At 53.9% G+C, this 9,306-nt stretch overlaps 1 protein-coding gene across 2 annotated transcripts in view; it reads right to left on the bottom strand.

The window, feature by feature from the left end:
* The window catches only part of NFIX (nuclear factor I X), a 221,801-nt gene that overhangs the window by 138,689 nt on the left and 73,806 nt on the right, over nucleotides 1-9,306 (bottom strand). The gene's annotated exons all lie outside the window — the stretch shown is intronic.

Below are 9,306 nucleotides of genomic sequence, written 5' to 3'. Positions count from 1 at the left end.
CGGCGCCGCTCCGGGGCCCGCGCGGCCCCATCAGCCGGGGCCTCCTCGGCAGACGGCGGGGCGGGGGCACCGCAGCGCCGACAGCTCCCGCGCCGACGGCTCGGGCTCCCCGCAGTGGCCGCGGGGAGCTCGGGTTGGGGGCGGGCGGCGCGGAGCTGGCGGAGGGGGGCGGCGCGGCTGGAGGCGGGTGCCGCGGCGTCGCGCCCCCGGTGCGGCCGGAGGGGGGGCGCCGGGCCGGGCCCGTGGGCACCGCAGGACGCGCGGACCGAGCCGGCGCCGGGCACCAGCAATGACAAGCCGCCTGCTAGCCCCGCTCCCCGGCGCACCCGCTCCGGGAGGGGGGCGGTGGGCGCGCGCAAAACCCGGCCCGGAGTCGCCGCCCGGGACTGGCCGCCGCAACCCGCTTGAGCGCCCCAGGAGCCGGCCCGAAAACCCGGGCTGGACTTTCCTTCCTTTCGCCTCCTCTCGCTTCCTCCCTGGAAAAGCAGGGAGAGGGAAGGCGACGTGCTAGAGCCCCGCGTTGGAGCGGGGAGTGGGGGAAGGGAGACAGGCGTAAGGAAGACCCGGAGCGGATTTTCCAGTGAAGTAAAAGGAAAGGCGCCGAGCCCGGGGAAGGAGGGCGCAAATGGGTAGATCTGGAAGGGTTGTGCAAAACCCGAGTTGGATTAGATAAAGATGGGAGGAACGGTGTTGGAGCGGGGGGTTGGGGGGTAGATGCGACATGGCCAAATGCACCCGGGGCACGCAAATTTCGGGCCGGATTCTTTCTCGGGAGACGGAGTAATGCGTCAGGCCTAACGCAGTGGAAACAAGCAAGACCCGGCCCGGAACTCCCGGGACCTGGGTTCGCATGGTAGGGGGGTTCTGGAAGGAGGATGCTTAGTGGCCGAGGCGACTTGGGCTGCCCTCATCTTCCTGGCAGCGACGTGCAAGGGGGAGGGGCAAAAGGAGGGCTGGACTCGGGTACGAAGGGATTCGGCGCGCTGGCTGCACCGGAGTGGACAGGTAAAAGCGGTTTCTGGATCCAGGGGAGCTGCGAAGGGAATGCGATGAGGCCGCTACCCTGGGAGACCAGACCTACAATAAAAGGCGAGGGAGGCACGCAAAGCCAGGACTGGAGCGGGGGACGGGATGAGACCCTCAGAAGAAGATCCTGGGCCATGGGACAGGGGCTTGGAGCTGACCGGGCAGCAGGGGCGGAGGGAAGCGTTAGGGGGAGATTTGTATCTATAAACGCCTCAAAGTCTTGCTTTTGGGGAGGGGGTGGGGGGAAAAAATTGAATTTTATGTTCTCTGAAAGAGTAAAAACCCGGCATGGATTTTCAACACCTAACAACTCCATTGCAGCTGGCGGACTCTAAGAAGTAGGGCAAGAAGCAGGCTTGGGTTCCCAGGCATCAGACCAAGTGAGGCGAGGGGCAGGTTTCGGGTTGAGGCTGCAGAGGGAGCCCCCGCACCCCCTCTCTGGGGGGGGAAGGCTGTTGGACCCGGCTTGGCTCTCTGGAGAGCGAAAGTTATGACTGCCAAGACCTATAGCTGGGGCTATAAAACTGGGCCCCAAGCCAAAAATAGGCACTTCGGCAGAACAGGCAACTTTGTGCAGGGTGGGGGCTGGAGGGAAATGGAAGTGGGGGGAAGAATCCTGGAGTGGAGGGAACGGGGGCGGGGGGAGAGGGGAGTCCCTGAAGCGGGGCTGCTGGCTCCATTTTATGAAAGATGGGAAGACTGATGGCTAGGGAGGAGCAAAACCCGGGCTTGGATCCTCAGGGAAGGGAATCCAATCAACTGGGGCCCAAATGTTAAAGCAGACAGCTCAAAGTTCAAAGTTGGGCTGCATTTTAGCAGCAGGGCAGACAAACCCTGATCTGAGTTTTAGAGGAGGGGGATGAGCTGAGGATGGGGATGGGGGAAACCCCCATTCCCTACATGTCCAGGGAAGAGAGTGCATTGCTAACCAGGCGCTTTGCAGAATGAATGAAGAAAGGGAAAAGGGTTCCTGAGTAGGAGTGGTAAATCCACAAAACTTGAGGCATATCCGGCTGGGAAAAATGAGTATCTTAAGAAAGCCTGAATTGAATATCTGCACGGGAATTAACTTGGCCTCTAAGAATCCCTTCCTAGAAGCTCGTTCCTGTGGCTTAACTGGAGGAAGGGCAGGGACACCAGACTTCCAGGCTGGCCGGGTGACCACGCGCCACTGCTGTGGCAGCCTGTCACCCTCCACCGCCTTCTATGGACAGCTGTCTTTTCACGACTGGGAAGGGATTCTTGAAAGCCAGAACCTAGGCAAATCTGGCCCCAGAGAACTTCAAAATGGAGGGATGGGTCACTTTCGTTCCTCCTTCATGCCCAGGATTTCATGGCTGCAGAGCTGTCCAGCCTTGAATCTGGGTGGCCAGGCTGGACACCTGGATCTGGGGTACCAAAGGGGTATAAAGTAGGAGTTGGTGAGTGCAAAACGGATCCCATCCATCTGTGGTTGACTGCAGACCCACTGGGTATGGAGGAGGGCATCCCATCTCTCTAAGCCTCAATTTCCCAGTTTGAGATATTGACAGCACCAAGTAAGACCCATGAAGGCTTTGAGATGCAGGGCACTCCAGGCAGCCAGCTTTCTATAAACCCAGCAGTACCGAAAAGGGAGCAGAACTTGACGCTCAGGAAAAGCTGGTCACCTCCTTGTTCTCTTGCTCCAGGCCTTTGCCCCCACCGCACCCTCCAGCCCTGAGCAGCCCACCCACTTCCCCCTACAGAGCTAGCCTAGGAGGTGGTTCTAACTTGCATTCTCCAGAGGCTACGAGAAGGAGTGGCCTTTACTTACATGAGGGAAAGCAACGACATTCTTTAAGGCACCCTCAGCTTAGTTTGGAAAACCCCAGCCTGAACCCCCTCACCCCTTTCTAGACCCTCTAAACCCCAGTGGTCCCAGCTGGGATCGGCTCTCCAGCCTCCATCTGATCCATGACTCCTGGACTTGTGAGCGGCGTGCTCAGGAGGCAAAGAGGACGGAAAGGCTGGGGGGCGCGTAAAGAGCCCTGGCGCCCCTCAGACCTTCGGCTGCGCAGCCGCAGCGGAGGCCGCGCCAGCAACTGGGCTCCTGGAACCGAGGCGTCCGCGCGGGCACGCAGACTCGCCCGCGCGCCGCGTGCCCCGCGCTGCCCGGGTCGGTACCCGCGCTTCGGACACCCTGCTCCCAGGGCGCTCATCGCTTCCAGCCTCCCACCTTGCGCCTTGGGATCCCCATGAGCCCCGCGCCTGAGACACCCCACGCTCTGTGTATTCCGTCCCACGGGACCTCCACGCCCACGGTGCCAACCGCCTCGAGCACCCCATGTTCTATGAACCCTGCACCTGGACGCCCCATCTTCTGTGCACCCTGTGCTAGAGAACCCGCACGCCCAGGGTGCCCTATGCCTAGGGCAGCCTGTGTTCTCCTGCGTATCTGGGACTCCACATTTTGTACGCCTAGCACCTCCAGCATCCCAGCGTCAGACACAGCTGGGCTCGCCTGTGCCTTGTCTGTCCCCTCTCTGTGCCTTCCATGTATTGCGCCCACTGCCTCGGTTGGGCCCCCAGCCTCACCGTCCTGAAGGCTCTGCTTCGCCCCAGTGCTCGGCTTCCCTTTGCCTCAGGCCCAGCGCCCTCGTTCCCGGGTGCCCTGCCTCAGGCTCCTGGACAGGTCAGGGCAACGCCAGACAGCCACTGCCCAGAAGGCGCCCTCAGCCCGTGTTTTCCTAGAGCCCACTCGGTATAGGATGCACAATCCTGCTGTTCATTTCACTGCTCAGTGCACGTATTCATTCCTTCCATTTACACCTCAAACACACAGCACGCACCTTATATGCCCTTACCTGTCAGGTGCAGTGTGATGCATTGAGGATGTGCCTCCAGTGCACAGGGAACAAGGCAGGGAGCCTTCTCTGGGCGCTCCCTTCATCGTGGAGAAGATGGACACAGAATGCGTGATGGAATGAGCCCTGGAAAGTCAGCAGGTGCCAGGGAGTGGAGGATGGATCTATCCAAGCCTCGAGGTGTGGGTGAAGTTTTATGTGTCCCTGGCCTTTCCAGAGGCTCCCTGTATAATTATTTTTTGTTTATATTTATATTTATTTATTTATTTTGAGGAGCCTCGCTCTGTTGCCCAGGCTGGAGTGCAGTGGCATGACCTCTGCTCACTGCAACCTCCCGCTCCTGGGTTCAAGTGATTTCCGGCTAATTTTTGTATTTTTAGTAGGGACAGGGTTACACCATGTTGGCCAGGCTGGTCTCGAACTCCTGACCTCAAGTGATCCGCCCACCTCGGCCTCCCAGAATGTTAGGATTACAGGCGTGAGCCACCGCACCACCCTATTTATTTATTTTTAGAGACATGGTCTCTTTCTGTCGCCCAGGTTGGAATGCAGTGGTGAAATCATAGCTCACTGCAGCTCACTGCAAGAGCCACCACACCCAGCTGATTTTTTTTTTTTTTTTCATAGCTTGCCATGTTGCCCAGACTGGTCTCAAACTCCTGGGCTCGAATGATCCTCCTTCCTAAGTCTCCCAAAGAGCTGGGATTACAGGTGTGAGCCATGGTGGCCGGCCAACCTTGGGCGATTTCTGAGCTCCATTCAGTTCCACCCCCACTGCCAAGCCAAGTGGAGGGCAAGATAAAGAGGTCCCAGAATTGGGCTAGGAGGATAGGTTGGGGGCAGGGAGTAATTCCAACTGTGTTCTTTTTTTTTTTTTTTTTTGAGATAGAGTCTCCCTCTGTCATCTCTGTCATCCAGGCTGGAGTGCAGTAGCATGATCTCGACTCACTGCAACCTCTGCCTCCCAGATTCAACTGATTCTCCTACCTCAGCCTCCCAAGTAGCTGGGATTACAGGCATGCGCCTCTATGCCAGGCTAATTTTTGATTTTTTTTTTTCTTTTTTTTCCAGTAGAAACAGGGTTTCACCATGTTGGCCAGGCTGGTCTTGAACTCCTGACCTCAAATGATCTGCCCGCCTCAGCCTCCCAAAGTGCTGGGATTACAGAAATGAGCCACTGCACCCGGCCAGGTTTTTTTGTTGTTTGTTTTTTGTTTTGTTTTGTTTTTGAGACGCAGTTTCGCTCTTGTTGCCCAGGCTGGAGTGCAATGGTGTGATCTTGGCTTAACACAACCTCCAACTCCCGGGTTCAAGCCATTCTCCTGCCTCAGCCTCCAGAGTAGCTGGGATTACAGGCACACACCACCACGCCCGGCTAATTTTGTATTTTTAGCAGAGACGGGGTTTCTCCGTGTTGGTCGTGCTGGTCTTGGACTCCCATCCTCAGGTGATCTGCCCACCTCAGTCTCCCAAAGTGCTGGGATTATAGGCGTGAGCCACGGCGCCTGTCCTCAGGGGGTATATTTTGAAGGTGGGGCAGATGGATTGGAAGTGAGATACAAGGGAAAGAGGTAAGTCAAAATTTGTGAGCTGAGTGAGTCCCTGGAAGGATGGAGAGGATGGAGAGGGGGCAGTTTTGTAGGTTAGATCCAAGCCTTTGGTTTGATATGTCCAAGTGGAGGCATGAAGTTGGTGCCCGGGGAGAGGTTCAGACTGGCTGAGAAATGGCTCAAATGAGCATGAATGCTCTCATTTATACTTTATGGTAACTCTATGCATGGGGGACTTTCTCCCCATCTTACAGAAGAGGCAACGAAGGCTCCAGAACATGCCCAAGTAGTTTAAAAATGTAGTTGTAGGCTGGGCACAGTGGCTCATGTCTGTAATCCCATTAGTTTGGGAGGCCGAGGTGGGCAGATCACCTGAGGTTGGGAGTTCGAGACCAGCCTGACGAACATGGAGAAACCCTATCTGTACTAAAAATACAAAATTAGCTAGGCATGGTGGCGCGTGCCTGTAATCCCAGCTACTCGGGAGGCTGAGACAAGAGAATCGCTTGAATCCAGGAGTTGGAGGTTGTGGTGAGCTGAGATCGCACCACTGCAATCCACCCTGGAAACACAGCAAGACTCCGTCTAAAAAAAAAAAAAAAAAAGTAGTTAGGTTCTGAGCCGGGTCCCAGATTTGGGCTGCGAGGATAGAGTGGGGACGGGGAATAATTCCAACTGTGGTCTTTTTCTTTTCTCACTCTGTTGTCCAGGCTGGAGTGTAGTGACTCAATCTCAGCTCACTGCAACCTCCGTTTCCTATGTTCAAGCAATTCTCCTGCCTCAGCCTCCTGAGTAGCTGGGATGACAGGCATACACCACCATGCCTGGCTAATTTTGTATTTTTGTAGAGACAGGGTTTCACAATGTTGCCCAGGCTGTTCTGAAACTCCCAGGCTCAAGTGATCCTCCCGCCTCGGTCTCCCAAAATGTGGCATTACAGGCATGAGCCACTGCGCCTGGCCAGGCAGGACTATTTGAAAGGCACCAGGGATAGGCTAGCGTGGCGGGAGGCCAGGAGAGGGTCTAGATTATATTCCCAGTGATACTAGGAACCCCAAGAGGGCTTTCAGAAGTGGGTGGCATGATCTTACTTGCATGTTGAGAAGATTATAGGGCTGGGCTTGGTGGTGTGATCCTGTATCGTAGCTGAGGCAGGAGGATTCACGCACACAGGCTTGAGCTTAGGACTTCCGGGAGGTGGTGTGTGCCATGACCATCGGCGTCAATGTAGTGACCCCCAAGAGCAGGGGACCACCAGGTTGCCTAAGGAAGAGTCAACTGGCCCAGGTTGGAAACAGAGCGGTCAAAACTCCTGTGTTGGTCAGTAGTGGAATCACATCTGTGAATAGCCACTGCGCTCCAGCCTGGGCAACAGGATGAGAAAAGGAAAAGACTACAGTTGGAATTATTCCCTGCCCCCAACCTATCCTCTCTAAAACTCCCCAACCCTGTCTCTAAAACAAAATGCTAAAATAAAAATAAATAAAATAGGCCAGGCACGGTGGCTCACGCCTGTAATTCCAGCACTTTTGGAGGCCGAGGCGGGTGGATCACAAGGTCAGGAGATTGAAACCATCCTGGCTAACACAGTGAAACCCTGTCTCTACTAAAAAGACAAAAAATTAGCCGGGTGTGGTGGCGGGCACCTGTAGTTCCAGCTACTCGGGAGGCTGAGGCAGGAGAATAGCGTGAACCGGGGAGGCGGAGCTTGCAGTGAGCCAAGATCATGCCACTGCACTCCAGCCTGGGCAACAGAGCGAGACTCTGTCTCAAAAAAAAATAATAATAAAATAAATAAATAAATAAATAAATAAATAAATAAATAAATAAATAAAAGATTATATGAGTGCTCCCTCAATAAGTATAACACAGAATTACTATATGAGGCAGGGCACGGTGTCTCACGCCTGTAATCCCAGCACTTTGGGAGGCCAAGATGGGAGGTTCGCTTCAGTCCAGGAGTTCAAGACCAGCTTGGGCAGCATAGTGAGACACAGTTTCTACAAAATATACAAACATTACCGGGGCAGGGTGGCTTGCACCTATAGTCCCAGCTACTCAGGATCAGGGGCTGAAATGGGAGGATCACTTGAGCCTGGGAGGTCGAGGCTGCAGTGAGCTATGATTGTACCACTGCACTCCAGCCTGGGCGACAGGGCAAGACCCTGTCTCAAAAAAAAAAAAAAAAAAATGCTGTATGATTCAGCAATCCTCTCCTAAGTATAACCGAAAGAATTGAAAACAGCCTCTTAAACAGATGCTTGTACGTGGATGTTCCTAGCAGCACTACTCACCATAGTAAAAACGTGAAAACAATCCAAATGTTTATCAGTAGATGAACAGATAAACAAAATGTATATTCATACAATGGAATATTATTCAACCATTAAAAGGAAAGACATCCTGGTACACACTACAACACGGATGAACCTTGAAAACACCATGCTCAAAAGAAGCCAGGCACAAACGTTCCCATAGTGTACCATTATATGTTCTATTTATATGAAATTTATATGAAATGTCCAGAACAGGCAAATCCATAGAGACAGAAAGCAGATGAGTGGTTGCCTGGGGCTGGGGGAGCAGGGAATGGGGAGTGACTGCTAACGGGTATGAGTTTTCTTTAGCAGATGATGAAAAATATCTCGGAACTAGACATGATGAATGTACTATGACATGACACGACATCGTCCACCTTAAAATGGTTGGTGGTTAATTTTTTGTTGTGGGAATTTTAGCTCAATTAAAAATGCTGGCCGGCGGGTGCGGTGGCTCACGCCTGTAATCCCAGTACTTTGGGAGGCCGAGGCGAGTGGATCACGAGGTCAGGAGTTCAAGACCAGCCTGGCCAAGATGGTGAAACACCGTCTCCACTAAAACTACAAAAATTAGCCGAGCGTGGTGGCGGGCGCCTGCAATCTCAGCTACTCGGGAGGCTGAGGCAGGAGAATCACTTGAACCCAGGAGGCAGAGGTTGCAGTGAGCTGAGATTGTGCCACTGCACTCCAACCTCGGCAACAGAGTGAGACTCTGCCTCAAAAAAAACAAAAAATGCTAGGGGCCGGGACACGGTGTCTTACACCTGTAATCCCAGCACTTTGGGAGGTAGAGGCTGGCAAATCACTTGAGGCCAGGAGTTTAAGACCAGCCTGGGCCGGGCACGGTAGCTCACGCTTGTAATCCCAGCACTTTGGGAGGCCGAGGCGGGCGGATCACGAGGTCAGGAGATCGAGACCACGGTGAAACCCCGTCTCTACTAAAAATACAAAAAAATTAGCCGGGCGTGGTGGCGGGCGCCTGTAGTCCCAGCTACTCAGAGGGGCTGAGGCAGGAGAATGGCGTGAGCCCGGGAGGCGGAGCTTGCAGTGAGCCGAGATTGCGCCACTGCACTCCGGCCTGGACAACAGAGCGAGACTCCGTCTCAAAAAAAAAAAAGACCAGCCTGGCCAACGTGGAGAAACCCCATCTCTACTAAAAATACAAAAAAAGCCGGGCATGGTGGCACGTGCCCGTAGTCCCGGCTACTCCACAGGCTGAGGCAGGAGAATCACTTGAACCCAGGGGCAGAGGTTGCAGTGAGCTGAGATCACACCACTGCAGTCCAGCCTGGGCAATAGAGTGAGATGCCAAAAAAAAAAAAAAAAAAAAAAAAAAATCAAGGAAGGAAGGGAGGAAGGAAGGAAGGAAAGAAAATGCTAGGAATGCTAGTGTGCTCCTGTAATCCCAGCTACCTGGGAGGCTGAAGTGGGAAGATCACTTGAGCCTGGGAGTTAGAGACTGCAGTGAGCTATGACTGCAACACTGCACTCCAGCCTGGGTGACCGAGCGATACCCATCTCTTAAAAAATATATATTATTTATTGATTATTATTATTATTATTATTATTATTATTTTTTTTTTTTTT

Source organism: Hylobates moloch, unplaced genomic scaffold (genome assembly GCF_009828535.3).
Source record: "Hylobates moloch isolate HMO894 unplaced genomic scaffold, HMol_V3 SCAFFOLD_12, whole genome shotgun sequence".
Taxonomy (NCBI): domain Eukaryota; kingdom Metazoa; phylum Chordata; class Mammalia; order Primates; family Hylobatidae; genus Hylobates; species Hylobates moloch.
The sequence above is the reverse complement of the archived record's forward strand: the minus strand, read 5'-3'. Positions and strand labels throughout refer to the sequence as shown.